General features: G+C 42.9%; 2 long non-coding RNA genes across 2 annotated transcripts; both read left to right on the top strand.

The window, feature by feature from the left end:
- The first annotated feature begins 9,616 nt into the window (after window positions 1-9,616).
- Window positions 9,617-10,207, top strand: LOC136561510 (uncharacterized). Its single transcript, XR_010784357.1, has 4 exons — window positions 9,617-9,656; window positions 9,737-9,904; window positions 9,988-10,068; window positions 10,146-10,207. It is a non-coding gene; the product is annotated as an uncharacterized lncRNA (long non-coding RNA).
- A 1,379-nt stretch (window positions 10,208-11,586) lies between these two features.
- Window positions 11,587-14,374, top strand: LOC136561877 (uncharacterized). Its single transcript, XR_010784421.1, has 4 exons — window positions 11,587-11,623; window positions 11,705-11,745; window positions 11,827-13,334; window positions 13,943-14,374. It is a non-coding gene; the product is annotated as an uncharacterized lncRNA (long non-coding RNA).
- The last annotated feature ends 7,957 nt before the right edge of the window (window positions 14,375-22,331 follow it).

Genomic DNA, 22,331 nt, shown 5'->3' with positions numbered 1-22,331 from the left:
TCCGTGAGAAATCGTTCTCTGGGGTTTTGGAGGCCGAATCGCAGTTTCGGCCACGGGCACACAGAGAGGAAAGACGGTTAATTTCCTTAGAAAGGAAAGTCTGGCAGCCCATGGTTTAAGGGGCAGACGAAGGGCTGTGCAGGGGAAGGAACTCCTCACAGGACCTTTCTTCACCTCAAGCCCACTCCAAGGTCTAGCAGCCCCCCGTGTGCCCAGCTGCTTTCAGAGGGTTACCCAGGCACACCCGCACAGGGAGCCGCTAGTCCAGAGGGGCTAACAGGGGCATCCCAAGGGTCCCTCCAGGAACTACGGTCGGAGCATCCAGCACGGACTAGGGAGCAGCCGGAGCCACCCGGGCACGGAGCAACACTTTGAGAAAACGCCAAGGGAAGAGCCCTTTTGCCAAGGGGCAGCATCTGAGCAGGCCAGGCAGCACGTGGGGTTCCAGGAGAGGGCTTTCAACTTTCCCCTTTTACTGTGTCAGTCCCTCCCCAGGGCCCCCAGACCCTCCACAGCACTCCCAGAAAGGAGAGGGGTTATTAGGAGAAAAAGGGTTTAGAAAAAAGGGAAAAAGCATCCTTTTCCTTTATTTTTTGTGTTCCAACTGGGAGGGACTCTGCTTCCCCTGCAATTTTAGTGGTCTCAGTTGAAAGAATCCCTGCCTTTTCTGTGCTGTTCGGGGTGTTAATTGACAGGGAGTCCTCATTTTTGATTATTTTCCAGTTTAAGTAGAAGGGGAAAACCTTGACAATGTTTCTTATGGGTTTGAATTAAGGGTAGCCAGCCCCTTTTTGTTGTCCTGAGGCCTAAATTGAGGGAGAAGCCCAGCTATACCCTCCATCTTAAGAGTTTGAACTGAGGGAAAAATCCCTCTTTTTTCATCACTGGAGAGATTTAAAGAGAGAGGAAAACCTCTGGATTCCACTGGAGAGGAAAACCCCTCTTTTCCCAGTACTTAAGGAGAATAAATTAAAGGGCAGAAGCAATTTATTTGCCATTGTATTAGTTTCAGTAGAGGTAGCTGCCCCATTTCCTCTGTTTAAGGGGTTCACTGGAAGGAAGCTCTGCTTTTTTCAGCATTTTAAGGGTTTAAAACTACATTTCAGGGCCCTTCTTTCTGTGCCATAGGACCAAGTATCTCAGAGCAGGGTAAGCCGGGTACGCACTTAACCCTTACACTGCCTGGGAAGCTTTTATTTTTCTTATTTTTACTTATAAAGTAGTTAGGCCTAATTAGAGGTCCCAAGGAGACTTAGACAATTTTCTCCACCCAGCTTAGTCACATGTGAAATACTATTTAGTAGCCACTAAGGAATGATTAGGAAAGTTAACAGCAAATTACCCAATTTATCTAGTTATGCTGTCTAAACAGAAACTTTTATTTCTTACCAGTTTTGTACCCTTTTGCTCCAAATAGATGTTGCAAAAAAAAAATCACTGATATTTTTCTGGAGAGTTTTCTTCTATAACAAGCCCTCTACTCCCCTTGAAATCAAATTAGAAACGCCAAACACCTGCAGTCGCTCTGAGGGTTTTTATACCCGGTGGGATTTGCCCCCTCCCTTTTCCTGGGTGCCATGGGAACGAGAGGCGGGCACCATCAGGGGTATATTAACCCCAGCCTTTGCTCAGGGCCTTCATTCCCCCTTTGGGATGTGCTGGGATCAGAGCTCTCCTCTCATTTCAGGTAAGAGGCTCTTTCAGTTTACCTCAGCTTGTTTTCAGCAGGTGTTTCTGGGCATCTAAAGCAACAGAGGCTTTGAAGATACTGTGAAGAAAACAGCCTGGAATACAGGGCATATTTAAGTTCACAATTTTGGGTTTTGTGTTTAGGGGTGGTAAAGTGCATTTGTAATTTCTGGTTTTGTTCTGTTTTTTTTTTTTTTTTTTTTTTTTAGGAGGAGTGCAGCTTCCAGAGAGTCCAGGTTGTGTCAGCTACGACACTTTTTTCAGCAGGTTCATCGTGTCCCAAGAGGCATCTGCCCAGTGTCCCAGATGATGTTTGAGATTGAGGCTTCAGGTGAGTTGAGGATTGTGACTAGGAGAGGGAGGCTGAGCAGGTATCCGGTTAGGAGTTATTGTTGGGGGGGTGGTTTTGAAGGCAGCAGGGTGAGAAAGGGTGTTTATTTGAGGCCCCACCCCAAGGCTTTTCAGAAGCATGGCAGAGGCATTCACACGTCTTGCAGCACACAAGGTCATCCACTGCACTCACAGGAATGCCATTTAACTTTGCTTTTCTCTAACCCAGGTGCCACTCATAATAACGGCCACAGCCTTGGAATCAGGATGAAGCTGGAGCCTGAAGGAGCCAGGCACACTCAGGAGAGGGCAAGTAGCTGACTCGCTGGGATTTGGCCCACGTAACTCTGTACTCATACTTTGGTTTTGTTTTCCTTTATTGTAGCTGACCGAGAGGCTAACAGGCGATCACGGGGCCCTCTGAGGCAGGCTCATTTCAGGTGCCATGTGGATCCACATCACCGATCATCCAAAAGATAAGTCAGGGCCACGGCCTGTAGATGGGACAATGGGAGAGCAGCGGGTTGGGAGTTCCTGGGGCAGATTTAAAGATTAGCAGAGGGAAAAGCAATCTCCTCCAAGGGGGCTCTTAGGACAGCTAAAGGGAGAGGCTCTACTTGTGACGGCAGCTTTCAGGCGGGCAGCGCAGAACAGTTCCGGTCCCCGTCGTGTTGTCCGGCGTACTGTGTTACCTAGTGTGTCTTTGGGGTCCCTTTTGCCTTTTCCCCTCAAGACCCTCACCACAAGCATAATGTGTTGTGTTTATCGTCCCCCTGTTTGTCACGTTCTGTGTCACGGGTGTCCGCACATATTTGTGCCGGATCTGCTCTGCCCTGCCCTGCCGCATAGCCTGCTGCAACAGGACAAGTCCCAGGGACTTGCAGTTTGTGGGGTGTTGCCAGACTCTAGATGATATTCCTAAATAGACAGAAGATGTTTGGAGCTGTGAAGTCATCCCGCAGGCCTTTGACTTTTGTCCTCGCTTTCTTTCAGACGCAGAAGGATAAAATCCAGGGCAAAATCCATCCACCCATCCCGGGTGAGGAGGTTCCCCTGAGCAGGTCAGTCACCGTTTGTCTCTGCAGGGAGAGTGTAAAGTGTGACTCTGTTACAGCTCTGTTCTTTTTCTTTTTAGGAGGTAAAGCTGGATATCAGCAGTCAAGATGAGGTGGGCAAGGTGAGCATTGAGTAGTGTCCAGAAGCAGTTGTTATTGCTCCAGTCTCACTTTCCAGTGCAACTCTAAGCATCCGTTCCTGTGTTTTCATCAGCCTTGGAGCGCGGCCGAAGGGTGCGGCCCCAGGAGCCGGGCATTCTTAGGAGAATGGTGAGTGGCAGAATTGTTGGGTTTTGGCCAGTGTGCTGCAGAGATGATGCACTGATATTTGCATTTCTTTCATGTAGCTGACTAAGAAACAACAGGGAGTTGTTGAACAACAGTGCCAGCAGGAACTTCCCAGATGTTGAGGCTGCCTTCTTTTGCACCTGACACGGACCTGCATCCCCAGATGTCTGAGAGATAAGTAGAGGGCTACAACCCACAGAGGGGATGAAAGTGGGGTGCAGGGTAGGGACCCACCGGGAGGGGTTTTTGAGTCTCCTTTGGAGAGGAGGGTGTCCATGAAGCGGCCCCTTAGGCCCCATAAAAGCAAAGCCTGACTTTGGATCACAGTGCTGAGGTGCGCAGGGCAGAGCAGTCCCGGTGTGTATCGTGTCACTTGTCTCTTGTGTATTATGTGTTGTTTGGATATGTCATGTCCTTTACCTTAGGCCTTGGAGGGGCCTGTCAGGAGCCCTGGCATCATTGTTAGCATCTGTGATCTCTGCATTCCTCGAGAATGGCACCAATGCCATAGAACTTTCGCCTCAGGAGCTCAGACAGGCATCAGACTCTCTTGTCTCCTTAGAAGCATCCGGTCAGATGTCTTTTCAGGTCTTGTTCTGAGCTGTGTGGAAAGCTATGCCCCGCCAGGATCCATTATGGCGGACTAGGACTTGTGAGAAGGTGAGGGCCGGTAGAGGCTTCTGGCCGTAGGATTCTCGGGCATCCATCTTTGCAGTTCTTGGAATAAATCATTCGGTTAGCATCTTCTTCCTCCAGGTTTCTCTGAGCCTCATCAGCTCACCATCGGTCTCCCCTCGGTCATCTCCTTTTGCATTCTCTCAGTCCTCGCAGCCCTTTTCCTTGCCAGGAGATTTCTGTCTGTGTTGTGTGCTTGTTGTCTGTCATGTCCTGTCTGTCCTGCGTCACGGGTGTGCACACATTTGTGCCGGAGCTGCTCTGCCCTGCTGCATAGCCTGGTGCAATAGGACAAGCCCTGGGGGGTTTAAATTTGTAATGTGGGCTGTACTTGGACTCCAGATGCTATTCCTATATTGACCTGAGGTGTTTGCAGCTTTTGAGATTTTCTGCAGGTGTTTGACTTATGTTCTAACTCTCAGTTGCAGATGCATTGCACCCATGGCAGAGCCCCCACCTGGGTGAGTGGGTTCCCACAAGCAGGTCAGTCACCATTGGTCTCTGCAGGGGGAGTGTCAAGGGTGACCCTGTTACAGCGCTGTTTTTTGTCTTTCTTTTTAGGAAGTAAATCTGGATCCTAGCAGTCAAGTTCAGGAGAGCAAGGTGATCAGTAGCCTTTCTTGTTGCTAAGGTCTCAATTCCTGGGGCAAGTCTAAGTCTCCATTCTCTTTTTTGTGGTTTAGGCAATCCACTCGGAGCCTGCCGAGCCCCCGTCACCAGCCGGCCGATGGACCGGGTTTGCTGCTCTCACGAGCACTGAGTTCCGGGTCAGGAACCGCCGAGGAGCTGCGGTAAGTCGGGGAAGTAGGGAGGAGGAGCGAGGGTCCCCTCAGGTTTCAGCCATGCCAAATCACCTCATCTCCTCTTAACCCAGGCACCCCCTGTGACGACGGCCTCGGTCTCCGAGCGTGCCCGAAGCGTGCGGCCTGAGGAGCTGAGCGTTCTTAGGAGCACGGTGAGTAGCAGACTTGTGGGGTTTTGGCCGAGGGGCTGCCAAGATCCGGCAGTGATGTTTGGTTTTCTTTAATACAGCTGTCTAAGAGACACCAGCCCGGTGCCAGCAGGACCTTCCCGGCTGACGAGGCGGCCTTTCTTCGCACCTGAGACCGGCATCCCCAGCTGTGCGAGAGATAAGTAGAGGGCCACGACCCAGAGAGGGGATGAAAGCAGGGTGCTGGTTTGGGAATTACTGGGAGGGGTTTTTGAGTCTCCTTTGGAGATGGGGCGTCCATGAAGCAGCCCCTTAGGCCCCATAAAAGCAAAGCCTGACTTTGGATCACAGTGCTGAGGTGCGCAGGGCAGAGCAGTCCCGGTGTGTATCGTGTCACTTGTCTTTTGTGTGTTATGTGTTGTTTGGATATGTCATGTCCTTTACCTTAGGCCTTGGAGGGGCCTGTCAGAAACCCTGGCATCGTTGTTAGCATCTGCGATCTCTGCATTCCTTGGCCTGGCACCCAGGCCATGGAACTTTTGCCTCAGGAGCTCAGACAGGCATCAGACTCTCTTGTCTCTTTAGAAGCATCTGGTCAGATGTATTTTGGGTCGTGTTCTGAGCTGTATGGACAGCTCTGCCCCGCCAGGATCCATTATGGCGGACTAGGACTTGTGAGAAGGTGAGGGCCGGTAGAGGCTTCTGGCCGTAGGATTCTCGGGCATCCATCTTTGCAGTTCTTGGAATAAATCATTCGGTTAGCATCTTCTTCCTCCAGGTTTCTCTGAGCCTCATCAGCTCACCATCGGTCTCTCCTCGGTCTTCTCCTTTTGCATTCTCTCAGTCCTCGCAGCCATTTTCCTTGCCAGGAGATTTCTGTCCGTGTTGTGTCCCCGTTGTCTGTCACGTCCTGTCTGTCCTGTGTCACGGGTGTCGGCACACACATTTGTGCCGGAGCTTCTCTGCCCTGCCGCATAGCCTGGTGTAATAGGACAAGCCCTGGGGAGTTGAAATTTGTAATGTGGGGTGTACTTGGAATCTAGATGCCATTCCTAGATTGACCTAAGGTGTTTGCAGGTTTTGAGTTATCCTGCAGGTGTTTGACATATGTTCTGACTTTCTTTCAGGTGCAGATGCATTGCATCCATGGCAGAGCCCCCATCCTGGGTGAGTGGGTTCCCACAAGCAGGTCAGTCACCATTGGTCTCTGCAGGGGGAGTGTCAAGGGTGACCCTGTTACAGCGCTGTTTTTTGTCTTTCTTTTTAGGAAGTAAAGCTGGATCTCAGCAGTCAAGTTCAGGAGAGCAAGGTGATCAGTAGCCTTGTTGCTAAGGTCTCAATTCCTGGGGCAAGTCTAAGTCTCCATTCTCTTTTTTGTGGTTTAGGCAATCCACTCGGAGCCTGCCAAGCCCCCGTCACCAGCCGGCCGACGCACCGGGTTCCCTGCACGTGTGAGCCCTGTGGATGCGTTACAGGACCTGGTGATGAAGCCCTGAACTCTTCTATTTGAAGGTGCCATCTGGGTGGCCTTCAGCAGCTGCCAAGGAGTTGTGGTGAGTCGGGGAAGTAGGGAGGAGGAGCGAGGGTCCCCTCAGGTTTCAGCCATGCCAAATCACCTCATCTCCTCTTAACCCAGGCACCCCCTGTGACGACGGCCTCGGTCTCTGAGCGTGCCCAAAGCGTGCGGCCCGAGCAGCTGAGCATTCTTAGGAGCACGGTGAGTAGCAGACTTGTGGGGTTTTGGCCGAGGGGCTGCCAAGATCCGGCAGTGATGTTTGGTTTTCTTTAATACAGCTGTCTAAGACACCAGCCCGGTGCCTGCAGGACCTTCCCGGCTGACGAGGCGGCCGTTCTTCGCCCCTGAGACCGGCATCCCCAGCTGTGCGAGAGATAAGTAGAGGGCCACGACCCAGAGAGGGGATGAAAGCAGGGTGCTGGTTTGGGAATTACTGGGAGGGGTTTTTGAGTCTCCTTTGGAGATGGGGCGTCCATGAAGCAGCCCCTTAGGCCCCATAAAAGCAAAGCCTGGCTTTGGATCACAGTGCTGAGGTGCGCAGGGCAGAGCAGTCCCGGTGTGTATCGTGTCACTTGTCTTTTGTGTATTATGTGTTGTTTGGATATGTCATGTCCTTTACCTTAGGCCTTGGAGGGGGCTGTCAGAAACCCTGGCATCGTTGTTAGCATCTGTGATCTCTGCATTCCTTGGCCTGGCACCAATGCCATAGAACTTTGGACTCAGGAGCTCAGACAGGCATCAGACTCTCTTGTCTCTTTAGAAGCATCTGGTCAGATGTATTTTGGGTCTTGTTCTGAGCTGTATGGGCAGCTCTGCCCCGCCAGGATCCATTATGGCGGACTAGGACTTGAAAGAATGTGAGGGCAGGTAGAGGCTTCTGGCCGTGGGATTCTCAGGCATCCATCTTTGCAGTTCTTGGAATAAATCATTCGGTTAGCATCTCCTTCCTCCAGGTTTCTCTGAGCCTCATCAGCTCACCATCGGTCTCTCCTCGGTCATCCCCTTTTGCATTCTCTCAGTCCTTGCAGCCATTTTCCTTGCCAGGCGATTTCTGTCCGTGTTGTGTCCCCGTTGTCTGTCACGTCCTGTCCTGTGTCACGGGTGTCTGCACACATTTGTGCTGGGGCTGCTCTGCCCTGCCGCATAGGCTGGTGTAGTAGGAGAAGTCCCGGGGACTTGAAGTTTGTAATGTGGGGTGTAGTTGGACTGTAGATGGGATTTGTAGATGGACACAAGATATCTGGAGCTCTTAAGTTATCCTGCAACAGTTTGACTCTTGTCCTGACTTTTTTTTCAGGTTCAGATGGATTAAATGTGTGCCAGAGGGCCCCATCCCGGGTGAGTGGTTTCCCCCGAGCAGGTGAGGCACCGTTTGTCTCTGCAGCAGAAGTGTATGTGGTGACTCTGTTACAGCTCTGTTCTTTGTCTTTCTTTTTAGGAAGTAAATCTGGGTACCAGCAGTCAAGGTGAGCAGTGGAGAGAAGTAGCTGTTATTGCTCCGGTCTCAATTTCTGGTGCTGCTCTAAGCTTCCATTCTCGTTTGTGCGCTTTAGGCCATCCACTCAGGGTATGCCGAGCCCCCGTCACCAGCCGGCGGATGCACCGGGTTCCCTGCACGTGTGAGCCCTGTGGATGCGTTACAGGACCTGGTGAGGAAGCCCTGAACTTTTCCATTTAAAGGTGCCATCCAGGTGGCCTTGGGCAGCTGCCCAGGAGTTGGGGTGAGTCGGGGAAGTAGGGAGGAGGAGCGAGGGTCCTCTCAGGTTTCAGCCATGCCAAATCACCTCATCTCCTCTTAGCCCAGGCATCCCCTGTGCCGACGGCCTCGGTCTCCGAGCGTGCCCGAAGCGTGCGGCCCGAGCAGCTGAGCGTTCTTAGGAGCACGGTGAGTAGCAGACTTGTGGGGTTTTGGCCGAGGGGCTGCCAAGATCGGGCACTGATGTTTGGTTTTCTTTAATACAGCTGTCTAAGAGACACCAGCCTGGTGCCAACAGGAGCTTCCCAGCTGACGAGGTGGCCTTTCTTCGCACCCGAGACCGGCATCCCCAGCTGTGCGAGAGATAAGTAGAGGGCCACGACCCACAGAGGGGATGAAAGCAGGGTGCTGGTTTGGGAATTACTGGGAGGGGTTTTTGAGTCCCCTTTGGAGGTGCGGGGGTGTCCATGAAGCGGCCCCTTAGGCCCCATAAAAGCAACGTCTCACTTTGGATCACAGTGCTGAGGTGCGCAGGGCAGAGCAGTCCCGGTGTGTATCATGTCACTTGTCTTTTGTGTATTATGTGTGTTTGTCTATGTCATGTCTTTTACCTTAGGCCTTGGAGGGGCCTGTCAGAAACCCTGGCATCATTGTTAGCATCTGCGATCTCTGCATTCCTCGGCCTGGCACCCAGGCCATAGAATGTTCGCCTCAGGAGCTCAGACAGGCATCAGACTCTCTTGTCTCTTTAGAAGCATCCGGTCAGCTGTTTTTTCAGGTCTTGTTCTGAGCTGTACGGGCAGCTCTGCCCCGCCAGGATCCATTATGGCGGACAAGGACTTGAAAGAACGTGAGGGCAGGTAGAGGCTTCTGGCCGTAGGATTCTCGGGCATCCATCTTTGCAGTTCTTGGAATAAATCATTCGGTTAGCATCTTCTTCCTCCAGGTTTCTCTGAGCCTCATCAGCTCACCATCGGTCTCACCTCAGTCATCTCCTTTTGCCTTCTCTCAGTCCTCGCAGCCATTTTCCTTGCCAGGAGATTTCTGTCCGTGTTGTGTCCCCGTTGTCTGTCACGTCCTGTCCTGTGTCACGGGTGTGTGCACACACATTTGTGCCGGAGCTGCTCTGCCCTGCCGCATAGCCTGGTGCAATAGGAGAAGTCCCGGGAAGTTGAAATTTGTAATGTGGGGTGTACTTGGAATCTAGATGCCATTCCTAGATTGACCTAAGGTGTTTGCAGCTTTTGAGTTATCCTGCAGGTGTTTGACATATGTTCTGACTTTCTTTCAGGTGCAGATGCATTGCACCCATGGCAGAGCCCCCCATCCTGGGTGAGGGGGTTCCCACAAGCAGGTCAGTCACCATTTGTTTCTGCAGGGGGAGTGTCAAGGGTGACCCTGTTACAGCTTTTTTTTTTCTGTCTTTATTTTTAGGAAGTATAGCTGGATCCCAGAAATCAAGTTCAGGAGAGCAAGGTGATCAGTAGCATTTCTTTTTGCTGAGGTCTCAATTCCTGGGGCAAGTCTAAGTCTCCATTCTCTTTTTTGTGGTTTAGGCAATCCACTCGGAGCCTGCGAAGCCCCTGTCACCAACCGGCCAATGCACCGGGTTCCCTGCACGTGTGAGCCCTGTGGATGCGTTACAGGACCTGGTGATGAAACCCAGAACTCTTCTATTTAAAGGTGCCATCCAGGTGGCCTTGGGCAGCTGCCAAGGAGTCGCGGTGAGTCGGGGAAGTAGGGAGGAGGAGCGAGGGTCCGCTCAGGTTTCAGCAGCGCCACATGACCTCGTCTCCTCTTACCCCAGGCTTACCCCGTGACCATGGCATCAGCCTCGGAGCATGGCCGAAGGGTGTGGCCCCAGGAGCCGGGCATTCTTAGGAGAATGGTGAGTGGCAGAATTGTTGGGTTTTGGCCAGTGTGCTGCAGAGATCATGCACTGATATTTGGATTTCTTTCACGTAGCTGACTAAGAAACAACAGGGAGTTGTTGAACAACAGCACCAGCAGGAACTTCCCAGATGTCGAGGCCGCCTTCTGTTGCACCTGACACGGACCTGCATCCCCAGATGTCTGAGAGATAAGTAGAGGCGTACAATCCACAGAGGGGATGAAAGCGGGGCGCAGGGTAGGGGACCACTGGGAGGGATTTTGAGTCTCCTTTGGACATGGGGGTGTCCATGAAGTGGCCCCTTAGGCCCCATAAAAGCAAAGCCTGGCTTTTGATCACAGTGCTGAGGTGCGCAGGGCAGAGCAGTCCCGGTGTGTATCGTGTCACTTGTCTTTTGTGTATTATGTGTGTTTGGATATGTCATGTCTTTTACCTTAGGCCTTGGAGGGGCCTGTCAGAAACCCTGGCATCATTGTTAGCATCTGTGATCTCTGCATTCCTTGGCCTGGCACCCAGGCCATAGAACTTTTGCCTCAGGAGCTCAGACAGGCATCAGACTCTCTTGTCTCTTTAGAAGCATCCGGTCAGATGTCTTTTCAGGTCTTGTTCTGAGCTGTGTGGACAGCTCTGCCCCGCCAGGATCCATTATGGCGGACTAGGACTTGTGAGAAGGTGAGGGCAGGTAGAGGCTTCTGGCCGTAGGATTCTCGGGCATCCATCTTTGCAGTTCTTGGAATAAATCATTCAGTTAGCATCATCTTCCTCTAGGTTTCTCTAAGCCTCATCAGCTCACCATTGGTCTCCCCTCGGTCATCTCCTTTTGCATTCTCTCAGTCCTCGCAGCAATTTTCCTTGCCAGGAGATTTCTGTCTGTGTTGTGTCCTCATTGTCTGTCACGTCCTGTCTGTCCTGTGTCACGGGTGTCAGCACACATTTGTGCTGGGGCTGCTCTGCCCTGCCGCATAGCCTGGTGCAATAGGAGAAGTCCCGGGGACTTGAAGTTTGTAATGTGGGGTGTAGTTGGACACAAGATATCTGGAGCTATTAAGTTACCCTGCAACATTTTGACTTTTGTCCTGACTTTCTTTCAGATGCAGAAGGATAAAATCCAGGGCAGAGCCCCCCATCCCAGGTGAGGGGATTGCCTCGTGCAGGTCAGTCACTGTTTTTCTCTGCAGAGGAAGCATAAATGGTGGCCGTTACAGCATTGTTTGTTGTCTCTCTTTTTAGGAGGTCAAGGCCGAGAGCAGCAGTCAAGGCCGAGTGGGCGAGGTGAGCATTGAATAGCGTACAGAAGCAGTTGTTATTGCTGATGTCTCAGTTTTGGTTCAGCTCTAAGCATCTCGTCTTGTTTTTATTTTAGGTGGTCCACTTGCCATCTCTCCTGGCCGAGCACGCCTATGCCAGGTGGGTGAGAGCTTAAGGTATCAGTGTGGCATCCTTGTCAGATTAGGGAGGTTGTGTTTTCACAGTATCTCAGCATGCTTTTCCAATTTGTTTCTTTGCAGGTGCTGTCGCTGCCCTAGGCACGCCAAGGAACAGAGGAGGGCAGGTGAGTCGGAGTTTAGGCAGGCTGACCCATAGGTGAGCGTTACACAGCAGCATGCTAAGCGTGTCCCTTTTCTCTTTGCAGGTCTCTTCCGGGCACCCTCTGGAGTCAAATCAAGATTTGAGGTGAGCCGGGGCAGTGGTGCGGAGGAGTCCCGGGGATTACTGTTGTTGAGGGCAATAGTCAGGTTTTCTGTTTTGTCTTAGGTACCCTGAGGAGGCTCGTAGCCAAAGCTTGGAAATGGCAGCACCGAAGCACACACGCAGAGCATCTCCACGTCCATGTGCGACCGAGGATGGATTTTGTCCTCTCATCTTCCAAAAGCTAAGTGTCGGGGCCAGCGGTTGGGAGAAGGGGAATAGCCTTTACTCTCAGAGGAGGTAATTTGATGTCAGCTTAGGGGACAGGTCTGTAGCGGGGTGGGCTCTCTGGAAGTAAAGGGAGAGGGTTTCCCCTCAGCCTCGCCAGAGCCTTTGCCGGGCAGGGCAGTTCCGACCCATCTGCACATCTTCGCGTACTTTGCGTCGTCCGCCTCCCTCGGCCCGACGTCGTCACGGATCTTTCCCCCGAGGAGCTCGCCTTCACGTCCGGAGCTACGGCCATGGTCACCCGGCAGTCGGCTTCTTTCTCTAGGCTCGCCGAGCCTCTCGAGCATCCTCTTAACTGCTTTGGCACTAACTTGTTTTAACGAGTTCCGTTTCATCATCACGTGCTCTCGTCATAGGGCTTCCTTTCCTTTGGCATCATCCGCCTCTGGCTCATCTTGCACTAGGAATCTCAGGTCCCTACGGGGACAGTGCCAGGCAGTTGTCACTCGTCTCTGTGTTATGTCATCTGTGTCTATGTTATGTTGTCCATGTCTGTGTTATGTAGTCTGTGTCCATTGTCTTACGCGTCACAGGCCTTTGTTATGTCTCGATGCTTTATCGGCACTATTCCGTGCCATGTAGGCCATATTCTACTCACGTTCCTTTCTGGATATCCCTTATTCCGGCATCTTTACATTTTTACTCTTTGAGACAGGAATGTCTCAAAGGGACAAGATGTTCTCATCCGTCTTCCTTCCCACTACCGGCTTTGGTAGTGCCTTTTTTTCCATGCCATTCTCTTGGACTTCCCGAGGGAGCGTCTTACACCCTCCTCACGTGACCGCAGGAGTTCGATAGGTTCCATCCTCCCGAGGGGTATAGGGCTCAAGAATTAATCTTCCAGAGAGCTATCTCAAGTCCTGGCTTATACTGTATGTACTTACATTGTTTGCGCCTATGCTGGCTTATACTGTATGTACTTATACTGTATGTACTTACATTGCGTTTACCTATGTTGGCTTACACTGTATGTACTTACATTGTGTGTACCTATGCTGGCTTATATTGTATGGACTTACACTCCATGTACACTTGCACTGTATGCGTCTGCTTTTATTGTGTGTACTCATGTTGTACCACTTACGCTCAGAGCTGCCCTGCCCTGGCACATAGTCACAGTTAGGTAGCAGAGTTATAAAAACTTTACTGTTCATCTGTCTTTAGTGGGGTTTTGGGTAGAAAATTTATCGGTCAGAGCGGGGACAAGTCCTAGCTGTCAGCCACTTGTTGACCGCTTCCTGTTGTCTCACAGGTCCCCGAGGCTGCTGATTTCCTCAGAATCTACCATTTGACGTTGAGGAGCGGCAGCCAGAAGAAGCGTGGCAGCACGTTCTTCAGCGTCTCGAGTAAGAGCCACAGGGAACGTTTAAATGGGAGGAGTGCGTGAGCGTGTGTGAGAGCACGTACCTGTGTCTGTCTGCGTCTGCTCGTCTCTGCGTGTGTGAGCGCATGCTGTGACTGGATTTAACGTTGTGTGTGTGACTTGCTTTTCAGGTTTTTCAACTCATTTGTAAATTTAGAGTAAAAAATCCCCAGCCGGGTAACCCCCCCCAACCCCCCCCCCGGCTGTTTTTTTTTTTTCTTTTTTTTTTCCCCCGGCTGGGTTTTTTTCCCCGGTCCCGGTTGGTCAGCGAGGCGACGTTCATCGCCAAAGTTTGGGCACAGACCCTCCAGGGACCGGGTATTTCTTCAGGCAGGAGGAATTTTTGGAGGCTCCTGGGAACCACGTTCCCGAGGAGCAATGATTGCTGGGGTGTAATTTAGCAGTTGTGATCAGAGGGATGGTGAGTTTGTGTGTCATTTGAAGGGGGTGTTAATGGTAGATGAGTGCTGTTTTTCTGTGCTTTTGTTGTTTTGGGTGTCCTGTAACAATAAATCCACAAGTAATGAAAATAGAAAAAGGTTATCATCTTGTGTTAATGTGTGTGTTGTGTTGTATTGCTCTGTATTGCAGTGTGAGCACAGGGTGAACTCTCTCCTCCTTGCTGTGACACCTGGGCTGGCAGGGATGACACAGTGACCTCGGCCAGCCCATGCTGCTTATGCCATCACCTGGCACTGACGTGTTTGATGAAAATCCTTTTGCTGGGTTTTTTCTCCTGAGAAGCCTCAGAACAGAAATGGAACCAGTAACAATCTGCTGGCTGTGGAGTGTGGGCTGGAGATGGTTTAGCAACAGGGGCATCTTGGATTGGTCTCCTGTGCATTGTTTCTACTTGATGACCAATCATGGTCCAGCAGTGTCGGGGCTGTGATCAGTCCCAGGTTTTTATTATTCATTCCTTTCCAGCTTTCTGATGTCTCCTTGCTCTTTTAGTGTAGTTCTAATATCTCATTTTCTTTTAATATAATAGAGATCATAAAATAATATTTCAGCCTTCTGAAAGGGGGAGTCAAGGTTCTCATCTACTCCCTTGTCCTGGAGGACCCTCAAACACCACCACAATCAGCGGCCGAGCAGGTTTGTGCCAGCCTCTCAGTAACCCTCGGCCAGTCCTGAGTCGGCAGCCCCGGCACGGCCAAGAGCGGGGAGACACTCTCTGTGTGTGCCCCGAGGGTGCTGAGGGCACCTGGGCTGGGGGCAGACACTCTCTGTGCCCCGAGGGTGCTGAGGGCACCTGGGCTGGGGGGAGACACTCTCTGTGCCCCGAGGGTGCTGAGGGCACCTGGGCTGGTCGTCTTTGCAGCACAAGAGACACCAGAGACAGCGGTAGAAGATAAAGGGCCGACTCTTAGCAGGGGTTAATGCAAGGTTTTATTGGGAGTCCCATAGGAGCTCCTGCACCTCAGGGGGCTCCTGCCGAGAGCCCCGGGAGATGTGCCAAGGTTACATTTTAAGGGAGGTGGAAACCGACAGTAGATAACATCCTACCAACCATTAAGTGACCCTAAGGGATGGGTACTGGGGGATAGACATATAGGACAGCGTATGGGGCAAGGCTTGGGGGGCTGACTCCCAGCCTCTGGCTGATCACTGGACGACTTGGACTGAAACTTCTGGATGGAGGGAATGGGAGGCTGAGTGATTGACAGAAAGCCAGGGTGGGGGTTTGGGGATGATCTCATCCCGGGAGAGGGATAACACAGGTAAAGGGAGGGGGGTAAAATTTGGGATAAACCATTTGGGAAAAATTACTTCAAAGTATTACAAAGTATAAAAATGCACTACAGCAGGTTTGGGCAGCACCAAATAAAATGTAATAAAATGCTTTAAAAATAGAAAAATTAAAAATAAAAATAAATAAAAAACCAAAATTAATTAAAAATAAATAATAAAAAAAACCCCAAACTGTAAAGTGCTGTAAAGTGCTGTACAAGTTCCATAAAATGTAGTGCTGTAATGCAAGACCCTCAAACACCACCACAATCACCAGCTTAAATTGGTCTGGGCAGCACCAAATAAAATAAAATAAAAAGCTTTAAAAATAGAAAAATTTAAAAAAAATCAAATAAAAAACAAAAATAAAAAAATAGATGCTTTAAAAATAGAAAAATTAGAACTAAAAAATAAAAAGAAAATTAAAAAAATAAAATGCTTTAAAAAGAGAAAAATTAAAAATAAAAATGAAATAAAAATAAAATTTAAAAAATGCTTTAAAAATAGAAAAATTAAAAATAACAATTAAATAAAAATAAAATTAAAAAATTAAATTAATGCTTTAAAAATAGAAAAATTAAAAATAAAAATTTAATACAAAACAAAATTAAAAAAATATAATAAATGCTTCCAAAATAGAAAAATTAAATATAAAAACTAAATTAAAAATTAATAAAATTAAAAGGTTTAAAAATAGAATAAATAAAAATAGAAATAAAAAATTAAATTAAAACATAAAAAAAAGTTTCAAAATATAAAATTAAAAATAAAAATTAAATAAAAAATAAAATTAAAAAATAAATGCTTTAAAAATTAAAAAATTAAGAATAAAAATAAATAAAAAATAAAATTTAAAAATTCAAAAACTTTGAACATAAAAAATTTAAAAAATAATTAAATAAAAAACAAAATTAAAAAATAAATGCTTTAAAAATAGAAAAAATAAATATAAAAATTAGAAAAAAAACAAAATTAAAAAATAAATGCTTTAATAATACAAAAATTAAAAATAGAAAAATAAATAAAAAACAAAATTAAAAAAATAAATGCTTTAAAAATAGAAAACTGAAAAATAAAAAAAATTAAGAATAAAAATAAATAAAAAATAAAATTTAAAAATTCAAAAACTTTGAAAATAGAAAATTTAAAAAATAAAAATTAATTAAAAAACAAAAAAAAAATTGCTTTAAAAATAGAAAAAATAAATATAAAAATTAGAAAAAAACCAAAATTAAAAAATAAATGCTTTAATAATACAAAAATTAAAAATAGAAAAATAAAAAAAAATTAAAAAAATAAATGCTTTAAAAATAGAAAACTTAAAAATAAAAAAATTTAAAATAAATTTAAAAAAATAAAAAGCTTTAAAAATAGAAAAATAAAAAATAAACATTCAATAAAAAACAAAATTAAAAAATATAATAAATGCTTTAAAAATAATAAAATTAAATATAAAAATTAAATAAAAAATTAATAAAATAAAAAGCTTTTAAAATAGAAAAATTAAAAATAAAAACGAATTTAAAAAATTTAAAAAATATTTTAAAAATAGAAAAATTAAAAATTAAATTTAAAAAATTTACAAATCAAAAAAATGCTTTTAAAATAGAAAAATAAACAATCAATAAAAAACAAAATTAAAAAATATAATAAATACTTTAAAAATAAAAAAATGAAATATAAAAATTAAATAAAAATTAAAAAAATAAAAAGCTTTAGAAATAGAAAAATTAAAAATAAAAATAAAAAAATTTAAAAAATAGTTTAAAAAGAGAAAAATTTAAAAAATTAAAAATAAAATTTAAAAAATAAAAACCTTTAATAATAGAAAAATTAAAAATAAATATAAATATTTAAAAAATAAAATAAATGCTTTAAAAATAAAAAATTAATAAAAAAAAATTTAAAAAATAAAAAGGTTTAAAAATAAAAATAAATAAAAAATAAAATTAAAAAAATACAAAGCCTTAAAAATAGAAAAATAAAAATTAAAAAAAATAAAATTAAAAAAATAAATGCTTTAAAAAAAGAAAAATTGAATTTAAAAATTAAATTTAAAAAGAATTTAAAAATAAAATAAAAAGCTTTAAAAACAGGAAAATTAAAAATAAAAACAAATAAAAACATTAAAAAAATAAAATAAAAAGCTTTAAAAATAGAAAAATTTAAAAAAACCCAAAATTAATAAAATTAAATTAATTAAAAATACATGAAAAACAAAATAAAAACTCTAAAGTGCTGTAAAGTGCCGTAAAATTTCCATAAAACGTCGTAAAACTGCCGTAAAGAGTGACTGCCGTAAAAGGTGCCGTAAAGCGCGACTGTCGTAAAACTGTCGTAAAAGGTGTCGTAAAGCGCGACTGTCGTAAAAGGCGCCGTAAAGCGCGACCGTCGTAAAACTGTCGTAAAAGGTGCCGTAAAGCGCGACTGTCGTAAAAGGTGCCGTAAAGCGCGACTGTCGTAAAAGGCGTCGTAAAGCGCGACTGTCGCAAAAGTGTCGTAAAAGGCGTCGTAAAGCGCGACTGTCGTAAAAGGCGCCGTAAAGCGCGACTGTCGTAAAACTGTCGTAAAAGGTGCCGGAAAGCGCGACTGTCGTAAAAGGTGCAGTAAAGCGCGACTGTCGTAAAACTGTCGTAAAAGGTGCCGTAAAGCGCGACTGTCGTAAAAGGTGTCGTAAAGCACGACTGTCGTAAAAGGTGCCGTAAAGCGCTACTGTCGTAAAAGGTGCTGTAACGCGCGACTGTCGTAAAACTGTCGTAAAAGGTGCCGTAAAGCGCGACTGTCGTAAAAGGTGTCGTAAAGCGCGACTGTCGTAAAAGGTGCCGTAAAGCGCTACTGTCGTAAAAGGTGCAGTAAAGCGCGACTGTCGTAAAAGGTGCCGTAAAGCGCGACTGTCGTAAAAGGTGCGTTTTTTCCGACAGTCGCGCTTTACGACACTACCTTTTATGGAACTTTTACAGTACTTTACAGCACTTTACGGATTTTATTTTGTTTTTTAATTTTTTTAATTAATTCTATTTTTTAAATTTAATTTTTATTTTATATTTTTTTAATTTTTATTTAATATATTTTTAATTTTCCGATTTTTAAAGCTTTTTTAAATATTTTTTTTAGTTTTAATTTATCTATTTTAAAGCATTTATTTTATTTTTAAATTTTCCTTTTTATTTAATTTTTAGTTTTAATTTTTATATTTCTAAAGCATATTTTAAATTTTTTTATTTTTATTTTTTTCTTAATTTTTACTTTTGATTTTTTGATTTTTAAAGCTTTTTTTTATTATTTTTTATTTAATTTTATTTTTGATTTATCTATTTTTAAAGCTTTTTATTTTATTTTAAATTTTTTTTAATTTAATTTTTTTGTTTTATTTTTTTTAAAGCATTTATTCTTTTAAATTTATTTTTTATTTTTTAGTTTTCATTTTTTATTTATAAACTATTTATTTTATATTTTAAATTCCATTTTTTATTTCATATTTATTTTTGCTTTATCTATTTTTAAAGCATTTATTTTATTTTTTTAGTTTTTATTTAATATTTAGTTTTGATTTTTTTATTTTTAAAGCATTTATTTTATTTTTTACTTTTTATTTAATTTTTATTTTTGATATTTCTATTTTTAAAGCTTTTTATTTTATTTTTTAATTTTATTTTTTATTTCATTTTTTGTTTTAATTTTTTTATTTTTAAAGCATTTGTTTTATTTTTTAAATTTTATTTTTATTTCATTTTATTTTTTGCTTTTTCTATTTTTAAAGCTTTTTTTTTAAATTTTATTTTTATTTAATTTTTTGTTTTAATTTTTTTATTTTTAAATCATTTATTTTATTTTTTTAATTTTATTTTTTATTTCATTTTTATTTTTTCTTTTTCTATTTTTAATGCTTTTAAAAAAAAATTATTATTTATTTAAATTTTAGGGTTTTTTTTTATTTTTAAAGCATTTTTAAATTTTTTATTTAATTTTTATTTTTAATCTTTCTATTTTTAAAGCTTTTTAAAATTTTTTTATTTAATTTTTTATTTCATTTTTAGTTTTAATTTTTTATTTTTTAACTATTTATTTTATTTTTCAAATATTATATTTTATTTCTTTTTTTTTGCTTTTTCTATTTTTAAAGCATTTATTTTATTTTTTTACTTTTAATTTTTATTTAATTTTTAGTTTTGATTTTTTTATTTTTAAAGCATTTTTTAATGTTTTTTTAATTTAATTTTTATTTTTGATCTTTCTATTTTTAAAGCTTTTAAAATTTTTTTTAATTTTCAGTTTTAATTTTTTTTATTTTTAAACATTTATTTTATTTTTTAATTTTATTTTTTATTTCTTTTTTAGTTTTAATTTATATTTTTGAACTATTTATTTTATTTTTTTTATTTCATTTTTATTTTTTGCTTTTTCTATTTTTAAAGCATTTCTTTTATTTTTTTAATTTTCTTTTTTATTTAATTTTTAGTTTTGATTTTTTTATTTTTAAAACTTTTTTTATTACTTTTATTTAATTTTTATTTTTGATCTTTCTATTTTTAAAGCTTTTTTTATTTTTTATTTAATTTTTTAAAATTTTTCTATTTTTAAAGCTTTTTTTTATTTTTTAATTTTATTTTTTATTTCATTTTCATTTTTTGCTTTTTCTGTTTTTAAAGCATTTATTTTATTTTTTTAATTTTCCTTTTTATTTAATTTTTAGTTTTGATTTTTTTATTTTTAAAACATTTTTTCATTTTTTATTTTTTATTTAATTTTCAGTTTTAATTTTTTTATTTTTAAACATTTATTTTATTTAATTTTATTTTTTAATTTTATTTTTTATTTATTTTTAGTTTTGATTTATTTTTAAAGCATTTCTTTTATTTTTTTAATTTTATTTTTTATTTAATTTTTTAGTTTTGATTTTTTTATTTTTAAAGCATTTCTTTTATTTTTTTAATTTCATTTTTATTTCATTTTTAGTTTTAATTTTTGTATTTTTAAAGCATTTCTTTTATTTTTTTAATTTTTTTTTAATTTTTAGTTTTAATTTTTCTGTTTTTAAAGCTTTTTATTTTTTTAATTTTCTTTTTTTTATTTTCCCATTTTTAAAGCATTTATTTTTTTTATTTTATTTTATTTTTTATTTAATTTTTATTTTTAATTTTTCTATTTTTAAAGCTTTTAATTTTATTTTATTTGGTGCTGTCCAGACCAACTCAAGCTGGTGATTGTGGTGGTGTTTGAGGGTCTTGCAGTTACCCCGATTAATAGGTAGAGATGATGTTTGGAGGCCACAGTGTTACAGGTAGGGGTTAAACAGTTTTTTAGGGTCTTTCAGGTGATTTTTCAGGGATTTTTAGGGATATTTCAGGGTTTTTTTTTGCAGGAGTTTTTTAGGAATTCTCTGGAAATGTTTAGGATACCTTTAGGGCTTTTTCAATAATTTTTAGGGTGTTTTAATGACTGTCTTACCGGGGCGCCCCAGCCGCCCAAGGCACCCCGTGCCGGCGCCGCGGCGCTCCAGCCCAGGCTCCCGTCAGCGCCGCCCGTGGTCGCTTCCCCTCTCCTGCCGTCGCCGCTGCATGGCGGGCCGAGCCGTGCCTTCCCCACCGCACCCTCCCGCTTCAGAGCTGCTGGATGGCGCGGCTCCGCCGCCTCCTGCAACCACAGGTGTCCCGGCGTTCCCTTCCACGGCCGCAGCCGCAGCCCCGTTCCTGTTCCCGCAGCTCCACTGCCTCCCGCACGCCCCGGCCCGCCCGCTGCCATGATGACTGCCCGCACTGCGGTAGTGACGGAACCCACGCATGCGCAGTTGCTACAACCCCAGCACCAGCGATATCACTCCACGCCGACTCATCAAACCACAGCGCTGCTTCCGGGATCAGCCGCACGCATGCGCAGTTCTATCTCCACGGCCCCGCCGCCACCCCCCGCTGCGTTTGCCGCAGCTTTGGTACAGCCCGGTCCCGGTTCCGAGTCGCTGCGTGCCGCTGTCCGGCCACAGCCGGCATCCATGTGCCCTGTCACGCCACTTCTGCCGCCACTGCATCTGTACACAGCACCACAGCAGGCGAAAACTGCAGCGCCTTGCATGTATCCTTCCGCGTCTCTCCTTCTGCCGGCACCGAGAGATCCCTCTGCAGCGCGTAACCCTGAGCAACTGATACCTGGTGTGCCTCTGCGTTTTCGCCTTCCACACTCCTAGCACCCAGTGGGACTACTTTGTGTCACGATTCGTCTGCACAGCCACATCCATGCACACAAACCGTGCAACAAGGAGGAGGAGGAGGAGGTTGGAATATGACAGCTGCTTTAATAAATACAGGACAGACAGAGAATTATTTTGCCCCTGCAAATGCCAGCCCTTTGATCCCAACACAAAAGAATTTCAAAAAAGAACTCTTCCCAAATAGCTCCAGAGTCCCCTCAGTGTTTGGGACAGATTTCTCGACCCAAAATTAGACAGTGAACCCTGAAAATTCGCCAGCATTAATGCCAAAATTAGAAAACTCACAAAAATCTTTTGATAATTTTCACCTAACAGACTGGTGTGAAAAATGCCAATCACTTGCTTTTAAAATTTTTGAAAGTTTAATAGTAATAAAATGGTTATAAAAATAGTAATACAATTAGAGTAATAATAATTTGGACAATTTGAATTAGGACAATATGAGACAACAAAAACAAAGAGTTACGGACGTCCGGGTACCTTTTTCTGGGCAGCACGAGCCTGAAAAAGGACCCCTGTTAACAAAGGATTAACCCTTAAAAGCAATAGCCTGTTGCATAGTCATACACTTCGTACATGGTGCATAAATTCCATTCAAACACAGGATTCTGTCTGCTCATCATCCACTTCTTCCTTCTAATCCTAACAGCGCTTTGGAGGCAGGAAGAAGTATGTTTCTTCTGATAAGAGGGCAATAAATTCTTTTTCTCTGAAAGATCCAGGTGCCCTGTGGCCGCTATCTCACTGCAAGTCCTTTCTTTAAAAAAAGTATCTTACATAGCATCGTTTCTATTTTAACAGTTTTTGTAACCTATAACTATATTTAACACACTACTTAAGAGAATTAATACAGCATTACTTTCTAACACAACACATATAATATTCATTTTAATATTTCAAAAAAGCCAATCATAAAATACCTGCATTTTTCACAATCCCCACTCTTATTCTTTGTAAATCATTTGGCTTGAGCAATATTTCTTATCTACTTGCATCTTCTGGACTATGTGGGCAAAATAAAACAGGGGATTACACAAGGAA

The sequence above is a fragment of the Molothrus aeneus genome, chromosome 12, assembly GCF_037042795.1.
Source record: "Molothrus aeneus isolate 106 chromosome 12, BPBGC_Maene_1.0, whole genome shotgun sequence".
Taxonomy (NCBI): domain Eukaryota; kingdom Metazoa; phylum Chordata; class Aves; order Passeriformes; family Icteridae; genus Molothrus; species Molothrus aeneus.
This window is presented reverse-complemented; position numbering and strand designations above follow the sequence as displayed.